This window comes from Artemia franciscana, chromosome 7, assembly GCF_032884065.1.
Source record: "Artemia franciscana chromosome 7, ASM3288406v1, whole genome shotgun sequence".
Taxonomy (NCBI): Eukaryota; Metazoa; Arthropoda; class Branchiopoda; order Anostraca; family Artemiidae; genus Artemia; species Artemia franciscana.
In genome coordinates, this window is record NC_088869.1 from 56,225,761 (window position 1) to 56,249,297 (window position 23,537).

Consider the following 23,537-nt stretch of genomic DNA (forward strand, 5'->3'; position numbering starts at 1 on the left):
AATATATGCTATGCCTTACCCCCACTCCCCCTAATGTGCAAATATATAGCCCAAATTTGTTTGCATAAACCAAAGCAAACCAAAATACAAACTAAATACTTAAATAAAATATAGCTACAATTTATTTTGCAACCAAACCAAAGCTAATTGTGTGGTATAAAAAAGTTGCTTAACCAGTTTCTTGTGTCATGCTCGCATCATTCGCGATCGAAATTTTATAGTGTCTATTATATAACAGATAAGTACACCATGTGCAAATTAAACCTACAGTGGAGGCTTGAGATTAGATATTTTGGTGAATTTTCATCTTCTCTGTTGAAATCTCTTGAGACACTGCACACGCTGCACACATAGATTCTTCATACCGAACCCTGGAGTTTTTTCTCTTTCTTTTTTTTTACCTTTGCTCACTTGACGAAAGAGCTTCATTACAATGTAAACGATATTTTCCCAAGAAGATGGCTCGTGGAATTTGACTTTCTTTTAGTTCATTTTTACTCCCGAAAGTACCACAGTGAGATGCTTCTGTGGGGACTAGTTGTTGCCAAATTTTATTCCGGAGCAAAAGTAGCACCAAAACTTTCATTAATTGTCAGCCCGACCTTTTTTTAGGTCCAATGCATGTAAGCTGTACCCGAGAGAATCATGTGTTTGGCCATTTATCTTAATTGACGTAATACTATCCATTAAAATTCTGGAATTCCATAAATAAAAAATACTGTGGCAAAGAAGAAAAAGTCCGTAATAGAGGTCCATTATAAAAGCGATTCTTTTGGACGAATAATTAATGTCGGTTTCTTTGTTAAGATTCAGGTTACATCCTCTGGTAAAACGTCTTCAGTAGTCCAGCTGCTGGAGATTAAAGAATCTGCTATCCATTTTCGGGGTCGAATGTCATCGGTTGATTCAAAACGGGTAGTCGATATTAGAAGAAAATCTGCATTTTTATAGCCTAATAAATCTACCCAGGCTTCTAAAATCTTAGCCTTGCGGGGGCCATTCGGTCCATGAGCAATTTCTGAATTCTCTGCTTCAATTGAATGTTAAGTGTTTTATTGTTATTTTTGTATTCAACTCTGAGGAGGTTTGTGAAAGCCGACGTATTGAGCTTTTTTGTGACTGATAGAGATTTTTGTCAGCAAAAACTGATATGACAGATCTTCCTTCTGAAAAAATATTGGGGGGGGGAAGATCACCAAAGACGTTTTTAAATGATCGTACCCAACTTCCCTTGATCAAAATCTAAATGGTTGTCATGGAAATATTTTAGGTATTGGGCTGTATACCGAAATCATTCGCATTTTTTGGAATAAATATAGGCAAAATAGGTTTTCAGTAGAATATACAATATCTAGTTATTCCTCCTGCTGTATCGATTGATGACGATTTCAGGATTGCTAAATCTCTGGTTTCGTTTCATATCATTTGAAGCACATGTTACTTTTAAATTGTAATTACTTTTAATTTGTTTATTGCTTAGAATGCCTTCTTATCAGGCTCACACAGGTCTGAGCCTTAATAGATATTGGGATGGGTTTCGAGGGAGGTCAGAAAGTTTATAAAGAAAATTTCGGATCTTCACTAAATTTTTTTATGAGCTCACTGTGGCTTAGCAAGGATGAGCAGAGATTTCGCAGTGTACATTTATTTTTGCTCCTTTTTTATACCAGCCTGTGCAAAAATCATATCTATTCCTAATCTTCTAAACATAAACCGATCCTTAAAATACAAAGAGTGAAAAGCATCACAAAGCATGATTTTTGAAAAATTGAATGCCTTAATATTTACTGTTTAAACTCAGTGATTATTTTTTTATTTAGTCAGTGATTATTTTTTTACTCAGTGATTATTGGGTGATTATTATTTTAAAATTCATCATTTGAATACATGTTATTTTGTGGTTGAAAATCTGACTGTTCGATTTTATAATGCTCCAATATTTAAAAAAAAATCCGAAACATTTTTGGCTAATGTCTTTTCTAAAAAAGAACACTAAACGCTAGTTCTATATAAACATTTATTAATTCTCTTATCTTTAACTCGCCTGATAAGCAGAACAAATTGGTGAATGTCATCACTAATAAAAAAAAAATCCGCCATAAGAGAATATAAATAAATTTTGACTTGATCTTGTTTGCTTTCTTTTATTGATTTATGTCTGAAAATTAAAATCTACGTTCCTCCCTTTTTTTGCTTCAGACAGACTTTTAGTACTTATCCATGGCTGATGCAATGATGTCCTCACATAAGACTCCTTATATTTAAGTAGAGACTTTGTTCTCGATACAGATATTATCTTGGAAAATCTCCTAGAATTACCTGGCTAGACCTCCTACGGTTCGGAATCCAAAGAACGAGCCAATCCCGGTGAGACCTCGGACGCTGTCCAGTTCTAAGAATTTATTTCTGTCATCGATTTGAGATCTTGACGGAGTCTTAATATCCCTATTTTAAGAAGTTCAAAATTCCATGTCCCATGTAGTGCTTAGTTCCTAAGCCGAGAAATTCAATTTGTCAGTGTAAATATTTGATATGGCTGGGATCGAGGAGTCACCCACATTGAAAACAGTTTACACCTTGTGGGGCACGCCACGCATGGTTTGTATCATTGTGTGGTAAGAAGAGATTCCGTATGGCGGAAGTGTGTCCCGAGTGGTTGAAGTAATGGTGCTCCATGATACAAACCAAGTGAATACTGGTTGACCCCTGTGCAAAAATATTCCCGTAAATAATATTTGTATCTGACTAAAGGTATTAACCATATTGTACACTTTCTCTCCTTATTCACCATTTTTAATCATTATTTTCATTTGTAGAATGATAAAGATTGTGGGTCTTTCTGCAATAATTGCGGGGGGGAACCATAAATATGATTAATTCTAATGTCGGCATTCGCCGATGAATGTCTGACATTTTTTTTTCTCAGCTTGGATTGAATTATCTTTGTGAGTCAGCTTTTTCAGTCTTATGCAGGCTATGATGGTAAAAATTGTAGTTAGGTTAGATTATGTTGGTTAAGTTTAGGTTAAATTTGGTTAAAAATATCAGAAATGGGTTAAGCTAACCAAACCTAAGCTAACCTAACCTGTCATCATCAAACCTTGCATTAAACTGGAAAAGTTGACTGGCAACGCTGACTAAATTTGAAGAAGAAAAAAAATTATTTCGGACATCGACCGCCAGTTTCGGACATTCACGGTAACATCTGCTTTGAAGAAGCTGGTAAATAGTTAGGTGGAATAGTGTTTTTATGGTACTTGTTAAATAAGCGAAACTTACTCAAGAAGTTAAGTTAGGTTAATCCTAAAAAATATAACCTTTAGTTTATTTAATGATATAATTTGAGCTATATATTTGCACATTTGGGGGGGGATAAAGTATTTGGACAACGCCCCTAACCTAACCCCCTCCCCTTAATGTGCAAATATTAGCTCAAATATTACACGCCCCATGCATTCTGTCACCCGTCATTTGTCTATTTGGCTATGAAACTGGTTTTGCGAGATCTAACCTAAGCGTAATTCTTGGCTGTTTCGTTTGATTAACAAATACCGTTTTTATTACTGGCCTTAAAATTGTCGTTTCTCTGAGGGACAATTTTTAATTTTAAAAAATGGATTTGATTATTATTATCATTAAATATATTATCTAAAATAAATATTGTTTAGTATGTCATTATTTTTGCTGTAAAAATAAAATCTTCGCAAAAAAGATTTTTAGGTGGGATAGAATCAGTTATAAAAAATACTTCAGTTTAGCTCCTCGGTGTAGTGAATATTATCTTATTTGAACCGTATAAAAAGAATCAGCATGCAAAGAGAGTTGTCATTATTTTAGAAGGTCGAGATACAGCAAGTACAAATTACGCAGTTTTGAGACTTACTTTTTCAGTGCCAATTCTAACGGTTCAGTTCAATTTGTTTATGGTACCGTTTCGAATCGCCTAGCTTAGTAACATAATAATTTTATATAAAGTCTCAGCTGAAATTGACCTAATATTTTGAGACTATGATTTTCAAACATTTTGTGATAACGAACTGTAAGTAAGGAACGACTCGGGCAAATAGTTATCAAAAACTCTAAAAAAGAAGAATTTTAGCGTAAATCAATACGCCAAAAGAATTGGTTTTTATAATTATTTCAAATATATAAACTTAAATGATTTCAAATGTAAAGCTAACTTGAGGAAACTTTTTTTTAGAATTTAATTCTACCTAGTAGTTTAACCCAAAGTAGGGTTTTATTTATTTAATGATATAATTTGAGCTATATATTTGCACATTTGGGGGGGGATAAAGTATTTGGACAACGCCCCTAACCTAACCCCCTCCCCTTAATGTGCAAATATTAGCTCAAATATTACACGCCCCATGCATTCTGTCACCCGTCATTTGTCTATTTGGCTATGAAACTGGTTTTGCGAGATCTAACCTAAGCGTAATTCTTGGCTGTTTCGTTTGATTAACAAATACCGTTTTTATTACTGGCCTTAAAATTGTCGTTTCTCTGAGGGACAATTTTTAATTTTAAAAAATGGATTTGATTATTATTATCATTAAATATATTATCTAAAATAAATATTGTTTAGTATGTCATTATTTTTGCTGTAAAAATAAAATCTTCGCAAAAAAGATTTTTAGGTGGGATAGAATCAGTTATAAAAAATACTTCAGTTTAGCTCCTCGGTGTAGTGAATATTATCTTATTTGAACCGTATAAAAAGAATCAGCATGCAAAGAGAGTTGTCATTATTTTAGAAGGTCGAGATACAGCAAGTACAAATTACGCAGTTTTGAGACTTACTTTTTCAGTGCCAATTCTAACGGTTCAGTTCAATTTGTTTATGGTACCGTTTCGAATCGCCTAGCTTAGTAACATAATAATTTTATATAAAGTCTCAGCTGAAATTGACCTAATATTTTGAGACTATGATTTTCAAACATTTTGTGATAACGAACTGTAAGTAAGGAACGACTCGGGCAAATAGTTATCAAAAACTCTAAAAAAGAAGAATTTTAGCGTAAATCAATACGCCAAAAGAATTGGTTTTTATAATTATTTCAAATATATAAACTTAAATGATTTCAAATGTAAAGCTAACTTGAGGAAACTTTTTTTTAGAATTTAATTCTACCTAGTAGTTTAACCCAAAGTAGGGTTTCAGAAAATATTCCTGGGGATACTGGAGCCTAAAACATGTACTTTAAGCCCAATTTTTTCAGTTTTTTCCGTTTATTTTTAGTTTTTCAATAATTTGTATACAAAAGTTTACTGTTGCCCCAAATTTTCAGATTTTACAGAGGTCCTACCTTTGGTAATCGGGGATTTCGGTTTTTTGACAATTTGTGTGCTAGGTTCGATGTATATTTAAAAAAATAAAAGGATTATATGTATGGTCATTTGGTGCTCATCGCCGGAAAAATTTGCCCTCTATCCCTTCGTGTTTGGGTTCATCCGCTTTGTCATATTCCAGCTTTTCTAATTGTCTCAATTCTTTCCATTCAATTATATCTATATATGTTTTGAATAATACTTTTAAAGCGGAATTTTAGTCTCTTACGATTTACTTGCCTACATTAGCTGCACAGGTTTTATTTTTCTTTTTTTTTTGGGGGGGGGAGCGGGGGTGATTTTCCGGAGGACATTCCTGGGTGTAAATACTGCCAGTATAAGTACACATAGTTGAAGCATTAAATGAGAATTGTTATAGTAATTTTGTGTAAAAGTGCTTATTACTTTTCTTTTATTAGGCCTATATACCGTATTGAAAAAAACTTGTTGTCTTTTTTGTATTTTATGCTCCTTTTCATTTATTGGATAACGTATTTATGATGGAAAGCGGTGCAGATAATGCAAATTCTATCTTTCCGAAATGACACCTTATTTTTTTGTTCTGGTCAGATATCCCAAGTTAGGAAATTATACCTCGAGCAGCGTGTTTTAAGAGCTAATTAAAGAAATTGCCTTTTCAAAATCGACCCTCCTAACATGGGGCAAGGCTTTGTGCTATAATCAGCCAATAGTTTATGACGGAGGAACTCTTATGTTCGAGCAATTTCATCAATGAAAAGAGGTCTTATAAAAAAAAATCCCTATTGACAGAACCTTTTTTTTCGATTTGTGTCGGGTTTGGTTAAGGTAACACAAAAAGTGATGAATGGATAGGGTTTATGCCTGGTGTCAAGTCAAGTGATCTTGAATCTATTTTTTGTTAAGAAGAATAAACAAATATGCTTGTTGCTGAATACATGCACATGAGAGTAAATTCAGAGGAAAAGGATTTCCCCCCGATTCTGGTTCAAAGGACCCTCCCTGAAGTTTTTAATTGTGGTTGACTGAAAACGTATTTGCTGCGTCGTCCCCCCTCTCCCCGTTAAAATTTTGATTCCTCTGTCTTAAGGGTTGGCACTCTGTACACCTGTATTTGGTGATACACAAGGACCCAAGGAAATTTAGTTGACGTTCATGACGAACTTGGCTCAATCAAATGCCCTGAATTTATACATGAAGACCTATGGTTCAATTTTTCATTCTAAATAACGTCAATATATTTTTTACATGCGGTTTGTGACCTTACGCCTCATTTCCAAAATGGCTCACAAAATCAGCTGTAGTGGCCAATCCTGATATACACGATGTGTTATAGCCTAGTAACCCCTTGACAATACCAGGACTTTGTTTTTTGTAGTTTTTTGCTTTTCTGTTATTTGTTTTTTGTTTTGTTATTTGTTTATTTATTTTGTTTATTTGTTATTTATTTTATTTATTTTGTTATTTTGTTTTGTTATTTGTTTTGTTGTTTGTTTCTTGTAGTTCTGCTATCATGGTTTACCGTTGTTGTTAAATATCAAACTATATTTAAAATAATGAAATCATCATTTTTGGATTGCATAGAAATATACTTTGAAAACCTCAGACGGAATTTGGTTCGTGATGTTTGAACACGAAGCCTTTAGCAATCTGGATCTTTGACAAAATGTGTTTTCATAATGCAAATCCTTAACTGAAATGGCTTTAAATCCCGTTCAATTTAAACATTTTAATGAATTAAATTTTGAAAGACGATTTTCAACTGAAAAATCAAATAATAAAAGTCATTTTTATAAAAGTTTTATTTTGATCAGACGATTACTTCTTGACGTAATATTGTCAGTTGGTCTAGCACTGAAAGAAAACTGTCACGTAAATACTGAAAGGATTTTCTGGTTGTAAGGGCATCTATGCATGGGAGAAAGGAGGTTTAATTGATTTAGAATTTTTCCGGATTTTCCCCAGAAGTTGTTTACTAATTAAAAAAACCATTACATCAAACGTGAAAACCAAAATGGACATGTGTCTACACGGAGACTTCATCTTATTTTTTCTTTGAGGCGGGGGGGGAGCTGAGGATTTGTTCGAGAAAACACGCTGCAAAAACTATTTTTAGCAATTTTACGTTGTGCAGAGGATTTTATAATTTTTGTAGCGTTTGGAGGGGATGCCCGCCACAGGGCCGTGTACATTTTTTTGGGGGGGAGGGGGGTTACAAAATAACTTCGGAGGGTTTCTAAAAAAAATAACTTAAAAAACGCATAAAATACCTGTTTATATTCATTTTTGTTGCGTTTTTTACGACTCGGACAATTTTTTTTTTTTGGGGGGGGGGGCTCAAACCTCCTAACCCAACCCACCCCCTGGGTACAGCCTTGCCCACCACCTTGGCCTTTCGTAAACTGATCTCCTTTTATAACGCCACCTCTTCGGGGTTGAAATTTAAGACCTATTGCATTTTATTTGTAATGTCGAATATTCTTGATTCTGTACATAAGATTTACTTTTATGAATATTTGTGTTTAATATTTAAGCATATTAGATATTTTAGATGAATTAAATTAGTTAATATTTATGTATCAAATTATGTTGATTGTATGTACAAAATATACATTGAAAATTTAGTGGTAAAACTGAAGAAAAGCCGGCAGTTCAAATTCAAAAGGCATTCCGAGTAAAAAGAAAAAAAAGAACCGCATCAAAAACTCGCTCTTAGTTAAATTCAAAGTGCATGTTTATCCCGAATTATTGCCGACTGTCAGAAATCACGTATACTTGGTGACGCGTGCCAAGCGTTTCTGGGACTGCCGCGCGTGGCGGAATTTGCGGCGCATGTTGCGTTCCGAGATGTATATCAGGTGGCGGAAAGTAGGCAACCCCTTGATTTATCCCTCTTGATTTAGAAATTGGTGAAATCGGCCAAATAATTTGAATATCTTGTTCCATTTATCTTAGTTTGAAAAACGTTACTTGCTCATACAGCCAGGCTTGTTCGCATCGATTGATTTGGGAGAGGGTGACATTCCGGGGAACCCAAATAGAAAAGTCAAGTGGAGTTGTGGGATAAAGCATATGAAAATATGGAAACAGTCGCAAAAACCTTGGGTGTAATCATGGAGAGGGACGGGCCAGAGGACCCCTTTTAGTAGTCTTTGTATGTAATCTTGTAACTTCTAAATTGCTCAAAACAAATGGCTAGGAAGTTGTTATTATTTGGAGGACCGAAACATATACAAGTTTATTTTTCTCTTTTTTTTTACTCTTACTTAAAAAAAGAAGTTTGATTTTTGGTGACAACATTGCAAGGTTAATTTTGATTAAAGTTACTGTCATCTTTATCTAGTAATTAATAAGCAAAATTGTCCGAATAATTCACATGTAAGCTGGGAAACTTATTTCAGTTTCGTTTTGAATTTATTCTCTCAATTTGCCTTGAAGATTTCTTATTTAATTTTACTTCAACTCGTATCATTAAGCTTCGTTTTCCGAGTTAGTTTTAGGGCAGCTTTACTACCAACTATTAAGTTCCTGTCAAGACAAATAATGCAAGTGCTAATTCAAAAATTATATCTTTGTATTCATATTTAACTTACCAATAGTTTTTACTACGGAGAAAATTGAGTCACTGTTGCAATAGCATGCTATTTTTTCTTGTGTGGACATCTATTACCTGGCGCGAACAGATGCGTTTATTTTGGACAGGGGGCATGGCTAGGGGAGGTAAATGTTCTCCCTGTTGCTACAATTACTACAGAGTTCTTGTAGCGTTAAGTGGCCGACCCATTAATGAGCACTCCAACTCAGGTTTGTACGCACGAATTTTTAGAGGTGGGGGAGGGGGCAACAATATTTTTTCTTGATAATTTGAATAAGAAATGCCCAGAAAGCGTAAGATTTTTAGAGGTGGGCCTGAGCCCCTCCCCGCGGGCGTTAAAGTTTCTAGTTATGCCACTTCCAATAAATGTTTAAAGATTAAAAGCAGATTCGAGTCAGATATAAATTTAAACTTTTATGACTCCCCCTCTTTTTTAACAGACTTTCACTCATTATACTAAAACTGCGTTCTCTCTATTATCGGAAAAGTTAAGTTACCCAAATTCTTGCTTCTTCGAATTCTGTTTTTCCCCATGAGAGGGGAAAATATCCCAAGGAAAAAACAGAAGCCATGCAAGAAGACTGTCAATATTGCGATGATATTCCCCATTCCAAGTTCGCAAAAATATGCATCCGTCAATTATTTTACCCTTCGCATAATTTAGTTGAAAATTATTGAATGAAAGGCTGCAGATACCAATTTGTGTAGAGGGAGGATCAGAAATAAACAATAATTGTACAATCAAACATTAAAATTCATAAGTAACTAGTGCAAGTGTTTGTTTATATATTGTTAGGTTGTATTTTTAAGAAAAACTCAACTCACATATAATAAATCAAACAGTATTTATTTAATAATTGAATAAGAAGTACCAACAAATTCGGGAAAATCTAGGATTTCGAGGAACGAGGGTGAGCTCCAAGCCTCTTCCCATCGTGCGTCACCGTTTTTAGGGTAATATTTTGTACATATGCATATATAGCGCCAATTCCTGAAGAAATAGCGGGATGTGTTTTATCGCTTTTTTAAAATGAAGATACAAAAAAGTTATTTTTCAAAGTATAGTCGGATGATTGAAAAATCCTAGTGAGGGGCAGGTTGGATCTGAATATATATATATTTTAAGGATGGAATGACATATATATATATATATATATATATATATATATATATATATATATATATATATATAGAGAGAGAGAGAGAGAGAGAGAGGTAGGTAGGTAGGTGATAAACCTTGTGAGATTCTTATGGTTTATCATCCAGAAATAATCAATTGTTTACGCTTGAAGCAGGCCTATGTGTTTACACTTACGAAATCTTAATTGTTCAGGTTACTCTTCCGTTCAAAATTTCAAAAGGAAACACTGGCCACATCGTTCTTAGGTGTGCCGTTCTCTTAATAATGATGAAAAGCCTTTAAGGTTTACAATTCCTGTGTAAGTTTCTGATATGTCATTTTTCCGCAATCTTGCAGTTTTAAAGTTTTAGCGTAAGACGACAATTTTGCTGCCACTCGATTGCTGAAATTTATTTATATACATTTACTTGCTATTTACGAATTACTTTCGAAATTCGATTTTTTAGATTTAAAATTCGTTGAAAACCTACAAAGATAGGGAAAATTGCTATTTTTCAGCAAGTTTAGATCGTTTTCTTAGAAAAAGTCCTACTATTATAATTCTGGAACGATGAACGGATACATCTGAAACCAATAGAAATACTTTCTGCTTCGTTTTGTTGAATTATATCCTCTTCGTAAAATATCAACCCCACGCTAAACGAAATTTGTCTATACGCCTCTTGCTAGGATTTTTATATACTTTTATGTAGGATAAATTTTGAGCCGAACCTAATTATTTTTTTCTTTTTCCAGACCCAGCTGGCTGCGACCGCAAAGAAGTTACAGGAAGCTTTCCTTTCCTTCCCAGTTATCGAAATTTTGAAAACCGCCAAAATTTGCTAGTCCATCAGAAGCCTCACAATCCCCGGAAGCCTCAGGGGGTCAGCAACCAGAAAAATCGGGCTTCTTCCCATCGTCATTTCGACCTATTTAATTTTGAAAGAAGTAATACACATATCAGTAATCCTGCTATTTGGAACATAGGACATAACCCTATTATTTATGTATGATGATTATCGGCCTGTGCCTTGTTATATTGAATTTTAATACTATGATAATGTTTGATTTGCGAATTTCATTGTTTGGTTCTGATTTTTTAAATGATGCGTTAAAGAAATATCGAAGAGTTACTTACTTTCAAAAACCTGTAAATTGAGTGGCGTGCGCTACGCGTGGTGGAAATATGCCATGTCTTGCTCAAAGAAGCGGAGTTGCCACGCGTAGCTGAACAAAAAGCACTCCAAGTTGTACACCAGGAGACGAAAAGTAGGCAACCCATCGATAGACGCAGTCAGTGGTGGGGCTGGGGTCTTGATCCTCCTCAAATTCGAGTTTTAATAATTCTCATAGAAGTTGCATAATTTTTTTTACATGTTGATTAGAGAGTTCATGCCTGTTAATATATATTGAACCCTCTCCCCACGAAGTAGAAATATAACCTCACCACTGCCTGCTGTTCTTGATAAACAATGTAAAGCGTGTATTGAAATGAAATGAATAGAGTGCTTCTATCAAGAATGTCCGTAATTGAGTTAAAACATGGTTAAACTTACTATTTTGCAATATATAAATTAATACAAGTTATCCGAAATATATCAATTATTAATATTAACTACTTGCGAAATTTGTAAAAACAAACATAATTTTATATTGAGATTATTTTTTGCAGTTCTATTCATAATTTTTTAGATAATTTTGACACTTCTCTACTGCTGGTTCAATATGTACACAAAAAAGTTCTACCTAATAAGCACTCTGTTTTATTGATATTTCTGCTATTTAGAAGTGGGTATTCTCAGACTTGCCTGGATTTTTGTGTTTTTGTTTCAAGCTTATTTGGAAACCTAACACCGACAAAACCTAAGACTGAGATTAACGATAAAGCTCTACAAAACAAAAAAGAAGTGGATTGAAAACTTGTCTTTTACTTTTCTAACTTATGTTTTATATTGTGAAAAATTGAGAAATTTAGAATCAAATATGCAGTGTGTAACCAAAAAAGACTTTTGAAAATACTAAATAGGTTACGCTTGTACACAAGTCTCGTGCATTATCACGTTAATTATAGTAGTAAAATTTATCTAAAATGGCTTTTTAATTCTAGGCATTGTGCCTTTGTTTTGGGTAGTGATTTTTGTGTGATAAATCAGTGTTTTTGGGTTTTGTAGTTTTTGTGTGATCTCTATTAACAATGGCAAGTTAATTTTTTCATTATCAGAAGATGGTGTATATAATTTCCCCTTTTATTTTTCTCTGCATTCCCATTTTCAGTTGTAAATTCTAGTCTTATAAATTCTAGAAATTGTAAAATAACATGTTCTTCAAAATCTAATTTATATATATATATATTTGTGTGTATAATTTTCTTTTTAAATTGCGAATGGATAGCCAAAATATTTTAACTAAAAGTCTTAAGCTTTTCTGAATAATTAAAAATGGTAAAAATTTATTTTGGTAATTTTTACTGTTAAGAATTGCAATAGTTGAAAAAATACACATAAAATTTTCTGCTTTTTTGAAAAAAAGGCGCTGTTAACTGATTAAAAAAAGAAGAAATAAATCATGGTGTTAAGAGACAAATAAGAAAATATTTATGCATTGCCTTGAACTTGTTTGGACAAGATAGATTGTTCGGGGTAGGAAGCAAAGATAAAATCCATTTTTACTTTTTTAATTTATTTTCTGCTCACAAAGCAAGTCTTCGAGGAATTAAGCCATTTTTGTCTTTCCCAACAAGACACGGTTTTAATCAGCTGGTTATAATTGTATTCACAAGCAGTGACATCAGAATATATTTTCTGGAGGCAAGAGGAGGGGGTTAAATACGAAAGTTGTTTATCAGCTATTAAAAAATATCTGGGGCAAAATGATTTCCCCTTCCTTGGAAATGAGGATCATTTTACAGTTCGTCCCATAGCTTATAATATTTTAACGTAGATAACTTTCGTTTTCGTTTTACTTTCGTTTATAATATTTTCCACTCAATTAGCTGATGTCTGTCGTATTTTCTGGAATTCCTCCCCCCCCCCCGAAAAATCCGTGTGCATGCTTTTATATTTATTGTTTCTTATCATTTTTATTACTTGAAATGTTGTCATAGTTAGATATCCAATGGCCATCTGTCTGTGATTTAAACTATTAGACAACCCTGCCATCTTCTGATTTGATTTTTCACATTGTTTTGAGCGTTTTTAATGTGTTTTATATGTATATTTAATACCGGTTTGAACATACTATTTAATTGGTTGAAGGTGTTTGGGTTTATATCCAGTGAGTGTTTTAAACCCACTATTTCCTTCGCAATTCATTTTTAAACCGATGCTTTTTTTGTATTATAACTGAGGGGATCGTCTCAGGGAATTTGGTTTCTTGTTTAATTTTGAACTTATCAATATTGTCTGGTCTTTCGCTTATACATTGTGCCTAACGCCTTATAAATATATACATATATTTGAAGTTATGTTGGAAATGGGTAGTTTATTAATCTTATTAATTAGAGAAAGTGGCTATTTCTGTCGTGATTATTTCTTTTGTGAATTGGTAATATTGATTTAGATATGACCTGTGATACTGAATAAAAATCTCTTATCAAAGTCAACTGTTCTATACATTTTATTGCAGTAGATTAAAGGAAAAACATTCTGGCCGTAAAAAAAAAAAATAAATAAAAAAAAAAAAAAAAAATAAATAAAAAACGAGCGCAAATCTTATCAAAGTTGGTTGTTGTCTTTAAATTTTATTACATCATAAGAAAAAACACAGTATAGTTACATGATAAAAAAAAACAGAAAAACAAGCAATATGGCCCGTTTAGTCTAGATTTAGAGTATTTAACATTGATTTAGGTATGACCTGCGATGTTGAGTAAAAACCCTCATCAGAGCCTGTTGTTTTCTATTCATGTTATTGAAGTAGGTTAAACGAAAAAAAGATTCAGTTTGTAAAAAGCATAATAGCCTACTTAATTCAAATATTATCAAAATTAGTTGTTATTTGCAAATTTTAATAATGTGTCAAGTCGTAATTTTCACATTATTTAAATGATTAAAACTAAGAAATTTGATTTTGGTCAGAAATTGAAATTTGTTCAATAAAAGAAAGTACCAGTGCAATTCAAAGACTAATAACTATACTCAAGTCTGAACAAAGTGCCTAAGCAATATTAGAACCGGACAGGAAGAAGTCCATGGGACCTCCAGTTGAATAAAAGTGACATAGATTTGTTGATAAAACAGTTCATGTAACGAGCGAAACGGCTCAATCGTAACCGAAAATTAAAAAACGGCGTTTTGAAATCAATAAAAATATCGAAAGATTCGGCTTCTTGTGTAAATTCCAAATACATAAGATTCATTAAGCTTAGTGTTACCCATAAAAGGCTACGAGCCTGAGAAAATTTGTCAGATTTTCCAAAATAGGCGAAACATCGCCTAAAAGTCGAAGAATCTTAACGAAAATTGGCACCATCAAATTCAGTATATCAGAGAACCTTACTACAGAGGTTTCAAGCTCCTATCCGTAAAAATGTGGAATGTTGTATTTTTTGTCAGAAGAAAAACCAAGGGTGTGTTTTTTTTCTGGCAATTTGTATTTACCAAGTGAACTATAGCGATCGCAATTTCTGTCTGTCTGTCTATCGTTCCCGGTTTTGCTAGTTCCGGCACTTCCAGATAAGTTTGGACGATGAAGGTTGGCAGGCTTATCAGGGACCAGACCAGATTAAATTAGAAATGGTCGCTTCCCCAATTAGACTATCTTAGAGCGAGCGAACGAGATAGTTGACAAGAATTGTATCTGCCCATAAAACAAATGATATTTTTTCTAGAGTATGGCTTACTGGTCTAGGGGTATGATTCTCGTTTAGGATACGAGAGGTCTGAGGTTTGAATCCCGGACCATCCCAATTTTCACATGAAGAAGATTCGAAACTATATAGATGATCAATATAGCGATGACTGAAAGTTGGCAGACGTATCAGGGACCGGACCAGATTAAATTAGAAATAGTCGCTTCCTTGATATTACCATCTGGGGGGAGTGGAAGGACGGTTAATTCGGAAAAATCAGAAAAAATGAGGTATTTTTAACTTACAAACATGTTACGGAATCTTAATGAAATTTGATATTTAGAATGAGCTCGTTCTAAGAGCTCTTATTTTAAATCCCGACTGGATCCGATGACATTGGGGGAGTTGGAGTTGGAACCGGAAATGTTGGAAAGTTTAGAGTGGAGAGATCGGGATGAAAGTTGGTGGGACAAACGTTGCAATACTGAACAAGAAGAGACTACAGGAGCACTGCATTTGAGAGTTTATCTTTGTAATAATTCCCAGTAAACAAAGTACAGCAAAAATCGATAACTCTAATACCCAGTCTAATTTTAGGTTCCGACCTCGTTACAAGTGCCATATGTGCTCTTGGCTTTTGTTTTTTCCCCTAGAGGTGATTGTATCGAACCAATTGTCCTAGAACATCGAAAGAGGAAACATTTGAAAGGAAATTAAAAATTCTAGTGTCCTTTTTAAGTGATTAAAAATATTTGAGGATAATTAGCCCCCCTCCCAAGCCCCTTTTTCCCTAAAATCGTCCGATCGAAATTTTGAGGTAGCAGTTTTGTTTTGCATAGTCAGAAAGTCAGAAAAATCATGCTTTTGGAGATAACATGACCTCAGGTCCTAAGTTATAAAATTTACCCATTCTTTATGTATAATATTTTATATTGGGAAGTATGCCGACATTTTTCGGGGGAAGGGGGGATATTGTACTTAGGATTGGTTTCCATGGAGATAATTTTTCTTTCGAAGGGAAATTTACGGGGGTGATTTTTCCCCTGGGGGGGAATTTTATATTGAAGAGATTTTACAAAATTCCTTTACGAAATTCTTTTTATTTGCCTTTTCACTTTTACGCGTGGAATGGTCCAAGGGAAATTTTCTGCGTGTTCGGATTTTTAGGAAAGTATATCTAGGAATGTATATTTAGTAGAATTTTTCAGGCTGAAGTTTCTGCAAGAAATTTTACGGACAGGGGGGGAAGATAGAATTCAGCGAAGATGGAATTGTCTGGAAAAAATTCTTACGGTGGGGGGGATGGATTTTACAGGGAAGGAACTTTGCAAGGAGGAGTTTCCCGTAAGTGAAGGGAATTTTTCATGGCGGGTGAGCCAGATTTACTGATATTATTTAAAAAACGATCCGAAATTAAATAAAAAACTAAATTTTTCAGTCGAAAGTAAGGAGCAACAATAAAAATTTAAACAAACAAATTTTTCCGTATATGATTGGGTTCCCCCCTCCACAATACCTTGCTCTTAACACTGAAGTTTGACTGTTGGTCCCATTTTTTAAAGATCGACTTTTGAGACACAATACCTGTTTAATTAGAATACAGAATACAGATTTATTAATTTCTCTTTTTAATTTTTACTTTTTTAATTTCTTTTTTTAATTTTAGTTTTTAACTTTATTAATTTCATTAGAGCCTAAAATATGTACGTTCACGTCTCAAATGGTGTCCTATAGTTAAAAATAATATCTTAAGAAACTAGGAACACTTAACAACGTTTAAGGTTGTACCATTTCCCCGCATAGTGCCGACGTAACATCACTTAAAAAATTTTCGACTTTATTAATTTTTATTAGCATGTTCTAAAGAGCTTACGTATCAGTTTTTCAGAAAATGTACCTTCATTTCTTAAACAGTATCCTAGAGCTAGAAAATATATCTACAGTTACTTCTCAGAGTTCAATTTAAACCAGTTTAAGCACTTTGGAGTCAGCTGTGCCCTTCTACAACATCTAAAACACTCAGAGCTTGTATAATGTTACAATTCAGTAACTAGAAACCCACTGCATTTGCTGTCTACCCCAGGGAAGGGCACTAGAAGCCCCACAATTTGTGTTTTTGTTTTAATGTTAACCTATATATTTGTTTGTTTCAATTCAACGGTCTTTAATTCAGCATAATTCACTGTTAACTAATACTTATCTACTTTTCTTTTAATATTGACTTCAATTACTATTATTTTCTTTACGAGCTTCATAAAAAAAAAAAAAAAAAAAAAAAAAAATCTTTTCTCTTTTGATCTAGGCTAATCGAAAATGTTTAAAAAAAGATAACATCGCAAAATTATAGCGTTCTCTTTACATAGCATATTTAACTGTCCCCCTATTAGACATCAAATTTTTCTTCTGATGGGTTGTTTCGATAAGAAGTTACAGCTCAACGCTAAGCGTAATTAGACCTTGGTTTATCACTGTTTGTTGAACTAGGGAGTAAGGATAGCATATTTGTATATTTCGTACAATGAAAAATTTGATTTTTTTTAAAAGGAGAAATTAAAAGGTAAGGCTTTATAAATCTAGTAAATTACGATTTCGTAAGAAGTATATCTTGACTTCGTTTATTCATTATAAATCAATTTCAATATTGTTAATAACCTCATTCTCAAGCCGCTTTCATACAAGAAAATCATGTCATTACAAATCGTTTTTCAAGTTCTCTACATCTGTTTTTTAAGTAGCATGAGCAGAATATGTGCTCATGTAAGTATGCAAATGAGGTTTAGGATGTATGCAATGAGGTTTAGGCTATAATCTTTAGAGCCTCAAGCGTGCTAACCAGAGTATTGCCCTCCCCCCACTACTCATATTATCTCTAAAGGAATAGTTATTGGACCTTTCAACCATGTTGAAGAAAATGGCTATCTTAAAATTTTGATCAGACGATTTTGGGGAAAAATGGAGGGTCGGAGGGGGTAAGTTACCCTCCAATGTTTTTGGTTATTTAAAAGGTGCTAGAATGTTTTAGTTACCGCTCTAATGAGCCCTTTCTCGATGTTTTAGGACCATTGGTTTGACGTGACCACTCCTGGCGAAAAAAAAAATAATAAACACACATCCGTGATCTTTCTTCTGGCGAAAAATAGAACATTCCACATTTTCTAAATAGAAGCTTCAAACCTACACAATAGGGCTCTCTAATACACTGAATATGATGGTGGGATTTTCGGTAAGATTATTTTACTTTTAGGGGAAATTTCCTTTTTTTTCAAAAATCGGGTAAATTTTCTAAAGCTCGTAGCTTTTGACCGGAAATCCAAAAATTAACGAATCTTATGTATTCGGAATCAGCATTATAATCCAATCCTTTTTACATATCTATTGATATGAATATTTCTTCATTTTGGTTACTATTGAGTAGCGTCGTTTCTTACTTACAGTTCGTTACCACGAGCTTTTTAAAACCTAAATGTTACAAGAGAGCAAAAAAACATAGATTGTGCTATAGAAAACTTCAAAGACCACATTGCCTTTCCATAACGAAAGTAAAACAGTTCAAAATAGGGATGAAACCTTTTAATTGACAGTGAATAGATATAAAATTATTTAACTGGATATATCGAACACATATACAGTGTTCATCATCAGCAGTAAAAAAAAACTCTTTTTTTTACTGCTGATGATGAACACTGTGTGTTCGAAATATCCAGTTAAATAATTTTATATCTATTCACTGTCAATTAAAAGGTTTATCCCTATTTTAAACTGTTTTACTTTCGAGATTGTGCTATATTTTGTTGCTGATATTAACAGGTAGTTATTCCTGTAACGAATGACTGTTATGTGCAGAGGCGCCATTTGGGCCAAATCTTGGGGTGGGCATGAACTCCATCTGCCCCCCGATTCACTTTGTGTCGCGTAAGAAAAATCCGGGTTTTGGCAGCACATTGATCGAATATTCTAAGTAAAAATGCATTTTCAGCACCCGTGTGTTGCTTGGAAATGTACTGTAACCAAATGTGGAACTCAGCCACACTGACCTCTAAGATTAATTATAACAACGAAGAATACAATCAACGAGGTTAAGTGATTAAACTGAAAGTGGAAAATTCAACCAGACTACAGGCTGGCATTCCTCAGCGAGAAACTTTCTTATTTAAGTAAACAATACGTCGGTGAAAGTAACCTTCATTGTTATGCTGAGGGTTATAACCAAAATCTCAGTGTCCCTTCAGCAGAAATCTTCCAGATCAAATATATTTACAAAAAGGAAAAACATAACAAGAAAAAAATATAACAACAGTCAAGGTAACAAGGGGAACCGCCGAGCTTTCATCTTTGCAAAATTGTCAACAAGCTGGTCGAAGTCCAAATTTTTTACTAAAACCTTCTCTGCAAATATCAAAAGGAGGTGACTGAGACGATCATCTCCTGTTGTAGACCGCAGGTAGTTTTTCACTATTTCTAGGCTAGAAAACAAATGCTCATTGCTTGCTGTTGTCTCAGGAAGTGTGGCAGCAGTACGAAGTACTTTAATTACTTCTGAGTAAGCCACTGGTAATTCCTAAAGATGGTCGACAATGTCTAGGAAGTTTTCCGGCTTTTTCTCCTCATTGAGCAAGAAACGCTTGGCAATACCGGCTTGAGATTCGAGAAGAATGCTGTCGATATCCAGCTCGCCGTAAAGAGAAGAAAAAAGCTTGAGCAGCTCTGTGTCCATAAACTTGGTTGAGCTTGGATCCAAGGCTTCGAGCGTACTCAGCACTGGCAAGTTATCTGTGAACCTTCTGTCAAATTCGGCTAGTAGACGGTCAAAAGTTTTGAAGTGTTCTTGCTTCATTTTATCCGCCAAAGTAGTAGTCCAATTTCCAGATTCGATGAAATTCCTTCCTAGCGTCAAAGTTGTCACAAATTTTTTCCGATGCTTGGTGATCTTTTGAATTCTTCATGGTCGTCCTTTCTGACCAACAGAGGGTCTAGTCGCGGGTCCATTCACAGCAGGTACTTCAATTTCGATTTCTGTTGCAAACTCTTTAGCCTTCTTGAAAAGCGGTACAAATGAAGCATCTGAACGCAGGTCGGTGAGTTTGTTTCTTGTGGCCTGAATCAGGGTGCGCGATCGAGAAATAACCAAGTCGACGGCGACGGCATGGAGTCGCTGAGTCAGCGATTTCGTCGCTCGCGTAATTGCTTCTATGTACTGCAAATGGAAGATAACAAGGAACGATTCCATCAAGAAATGATAGGCCAGGAACTGACCTATTTTAGTCTATCAACTTAGAGGAATTACTGTAAATATTCCGAATTTATAATATTAATATAATCATCTAGAAAACGGGCATTTGACAGAACTTAAGAATTAGATTATGTATCTAACCTGCTTTCAAAGTTTACAATGGTTAATAGCAAATAGTATTATTATTATGGCCGGCAAAGGACCCTTTTTGGTGGAAGCTTGGGCCCCCTGGAAAATCTGGGGTGCCCCCCCCCAAATGGCGCCTCTGGTTATGTGCATAAAAGCTGTTTTGACAACGAAATTTTACTTTAAAAACTATTTCTAAAACTGAGGAAGGAGATTTAACGCAATCCAGGAAAACGAACTTCTGAGCATTTCGAGAACTACATGCAGTATATAATGAAGCCTAATAAATCGTGTTGATAAAAATACCAGATGGTGCCATTTGAATTGCCTTAACCGAACAGCCACATCCCATTAACACAAGTTTGCCATACAAATCGTGATTCGATAGTCTTATCCATAAAAATAGGCAAGATTTAGAAAAAATTGAAGTTTTTTCGTAATTTTGAAACCATGGTCGCAATTTCAAGCGTTAAGCTTAGTGCTTGCTCTGCTTTTTCATGGTCTAGGAAAGGAAAGTTTGCTCTAATTTTGGTAAACCCTTGAAATTCTGACCGAAAAATTAATCATGGCTCCAGATTAACGGTAAATATCTGTAGAGCCAAGCAAGCGTCATCTATAATTATAGTCAAAATGATTGAAAATAATAGATGACAGTTAAGTTTGTCTTGAAAAAGAAAGGATATTGTGCTTCTTCATTTTTATTTTACATCGCTATGCTGCTGGTGGCACTACTTTAGCATAAATTTTAAATTCAACTAGCACCACTGCTCGTGATGCTAGCAGTTCTGACTTCTAAATGAGCCATTTTTCGGTAACAAGGGATTAATCCTCTTTATGTATTTTTCTAACCTAACTTTTATGGAGCAAATATTTGAAAGTCTATAAAATTCAGCATTTTTAGCTCGTTCATTTAATCGTTAAGCCCATTTGGCGTAATATATAAAAAATTGGATATTTCACCGAAACATACAGTATTGTATGTTATATATACAGTATATGTATTTCACCGGAACAATGTCTATGTGTCAATTCATTGACTGCTCTCCTTACGAATCGCTACCCCTGTACCCATGTAAATTATTGTTTAGGGCGGATTTTGCCGTTAAAAGTGCCTGTAAAAAGAGCTTAGTATTCCCCTGAGTTAGTATTCCCCTGAGCTTAGTATCACCTGAGCTTTTATCACCTGAGCTTAGTACCACCTGAGCTTTTATCACCTGAGCTTAGTATTCCCCTAGTATTCTCTCTGTTGCGGAGACCAAATCGATCGTGAGTGCAAAAAACTTCTGATTATTTTTGGTTGGTACTTGGTAATACATCCTTTTAGGTGTCTTGAGCATAAAAGCTTATAGAGCTTCTTCTGGCTCACCCCTACCATGGCCAAATCTGTTTCTGGCCCTCAAAAAGCCTAACAAGGTTGTCAATTCTTGCTTTCCGCACAATTTCGCTCAGATACGACAGCCCATTCTGGTGGATGCCGTGAACACAAGAATTTAGGGCCTTTTCCCAAGGTTAGAATTGGTACAGACTGCTCAAAAGTTGAGCTAGACACCTGCTATTGCTTCTGAGAAATTCTATCTGAGATTTGGTAAATTCAGCTGCTAGATTTCCATGTGAGAAGAATGGTGTGATTTTTTTTCCTCCTCCTCCCGCAAATGTCGCATCAGCGCTGGATCTCCAAAAGACAAAGCTCAAACGCTAGCTCTTACTTCCTGCAGTTAAGCTCTAACCATCCGCTCCAACAAATCTTCTGATGACATGTACTTAGGAGACCCCTACCCCACAGGGATTTGAGGCTGGGTGGGTACCCAAAAGAACCGAGCTAAAAAAGTCTTGTGTACTATCTACAGAGTTTGACTGAGAAACGATAGTACATTATGTTATGCGGATCAATGTTGAATTTCGAGACCCATTTTCCTTATAGAAGTTGGATCAGATACAAAATCCAAAAGAGTAAAACTCTAGGACTTACTTCCAATTTTTATCAATTTTAGCTGATATCTGACACTATCTTCTGTTTAATTCCCGAGAATAGGAACTTAAAAGGCCATCACCCTTCCCGTCCCTTACAGATATCTAGTCGCTGATTCCCCTAAGGGTTACTCAAATATTAAAGCTTGTTGATTTCAAAAATTATTTCTGCTAGATGTCCTGATCAAAAGCCTCAAGGTGTCTTACTATCAAGTTTGGCTTGTATCTGACATTTTCTTAAGCTAGATCTGTAGGTGGTAATGTTTCGAAAAAATCTTCATTCAATTATTTTGGGAAAGTGGTTAGAAAGTTTGCAAATTTTGGAGAGACTTTTCTCTGTTTCATCCCCATACTGAACAAAGGTTCGATTTCTATCTTCTACTGACCATTTGTAAGGAACAAAAGTATTCAAGCAGCAATTTCTCTCCGCGACCAATAATACCAATTGTAAATTTATTTTAGAATCTCACAATTATTGGAACACCTTTATGCTTGCTGGTAAAAACGACCAGTGTTATCAACAAGACAGAAATTCTGTAATTCCGTCAAGATTTTAATATAAACTATATTCTGACTAAAGACGCTTCAAGATGACAAGACATAATAATTTGAACAAGCTTTTTTTCATAAGCCATTTCACTGGTCCTATAAACCAGTTAGAGGCGAAAATTATATTTTCTCCAATGCTGTTTTTGTTGTTTTCTTCTTAAGGAGGCATATGTTCTACAAAATTTTTATTTCAATGCATGCCTAGATGCTTTTATCAGGATTACAGTTGCTCTTTGGGACCAGAGTGCCAAAATGACTAAAAACAAGATATCTTTAATATGTTGTTTTCTTCTTAAGGAGGCATATGCTCTACAAAATTTTTATTTCAATGCATGCCTAGATGCTTTTATCAGGATTGCAGTAGCTCTTTGGGACCAGAGTGCCAAAATGACTAAAAACAAGATATTTTTAATATGGCCTAAACAGACTCAAATTTAAGACCTATAGTTATTGCTGCTTGCTTAGGTTTTCTTCAGCAATGCTGTTAAATGATTCAGCTCAAAGATGAGCTGATTCAGCCCAAAAGATGAAGCTCAAATCTTTGGACAGGGTTGCTATTTCACTGACAGCAGAGAAAATAATTACTAAATCGAATTGAGGAAAAATTGTTATATTTTAGGCTACACAGACTAAATCAGCAGCACTTCCATGTCTATTTTTCCAAGAGCCGACAAAGGCCGTTTAAAATACTGTATGTTTTTTATAGACTTGAAGCACTTGAAAATCGGTAAGTGTTTCAGTTGTAGTGGTTTCTGATACTCAATCACTACTTACTTGCAGCAGGACTAGGCGTTTTCTGCCTCACCGGGCATCTGAAATCCAGATATACGTGGGAATTCGTTTACCCGTA

At 34.5% G+C, this 23,537-nt stretch overlaps 2 protein-coding genes and 1 long non-coding RNA gene across 6 annotated transcripts in view; 2 read left to right on the forward strand and 1 right to left on the reverse strand.

The window, feature by feature from the left end:
- LOC136029500 (enolase-phosphatase E1-like) overlaps positions 1–23,537 on the reverse strand; it is a 539,221-nt gene that overhangs the window by 189,040 nt on the left and 326,644 nt on the right. The window lies entirely within an intron of this gene.
- Positions 2,167–13,626, forward strand: LOC136029490 (uncharacterized). The gene is made up of 2 exons (XR_010618058.1): positions 2,167–2,751; positions 10,782–13,626. It is a non-coding gene; the product is annotated as an uncharacterized LOC136029490 (long non-coding RNA).
- The window catches only part of LOC136029491 (KIF-binding protein-like), a 40,619-nt gene continuing 34,991 nt past the window's right edge, over positions 17,910–23,537 (forward strand). The window contains exon 1 of the mRNA XM_065707926.1: positions 17,910–18,037. The gene's annotated coding sequence lies outside the window, so the exon portion shown is untranslated. The remainder of the gene's footprint in view (positions 18,038–23,537) is intronic.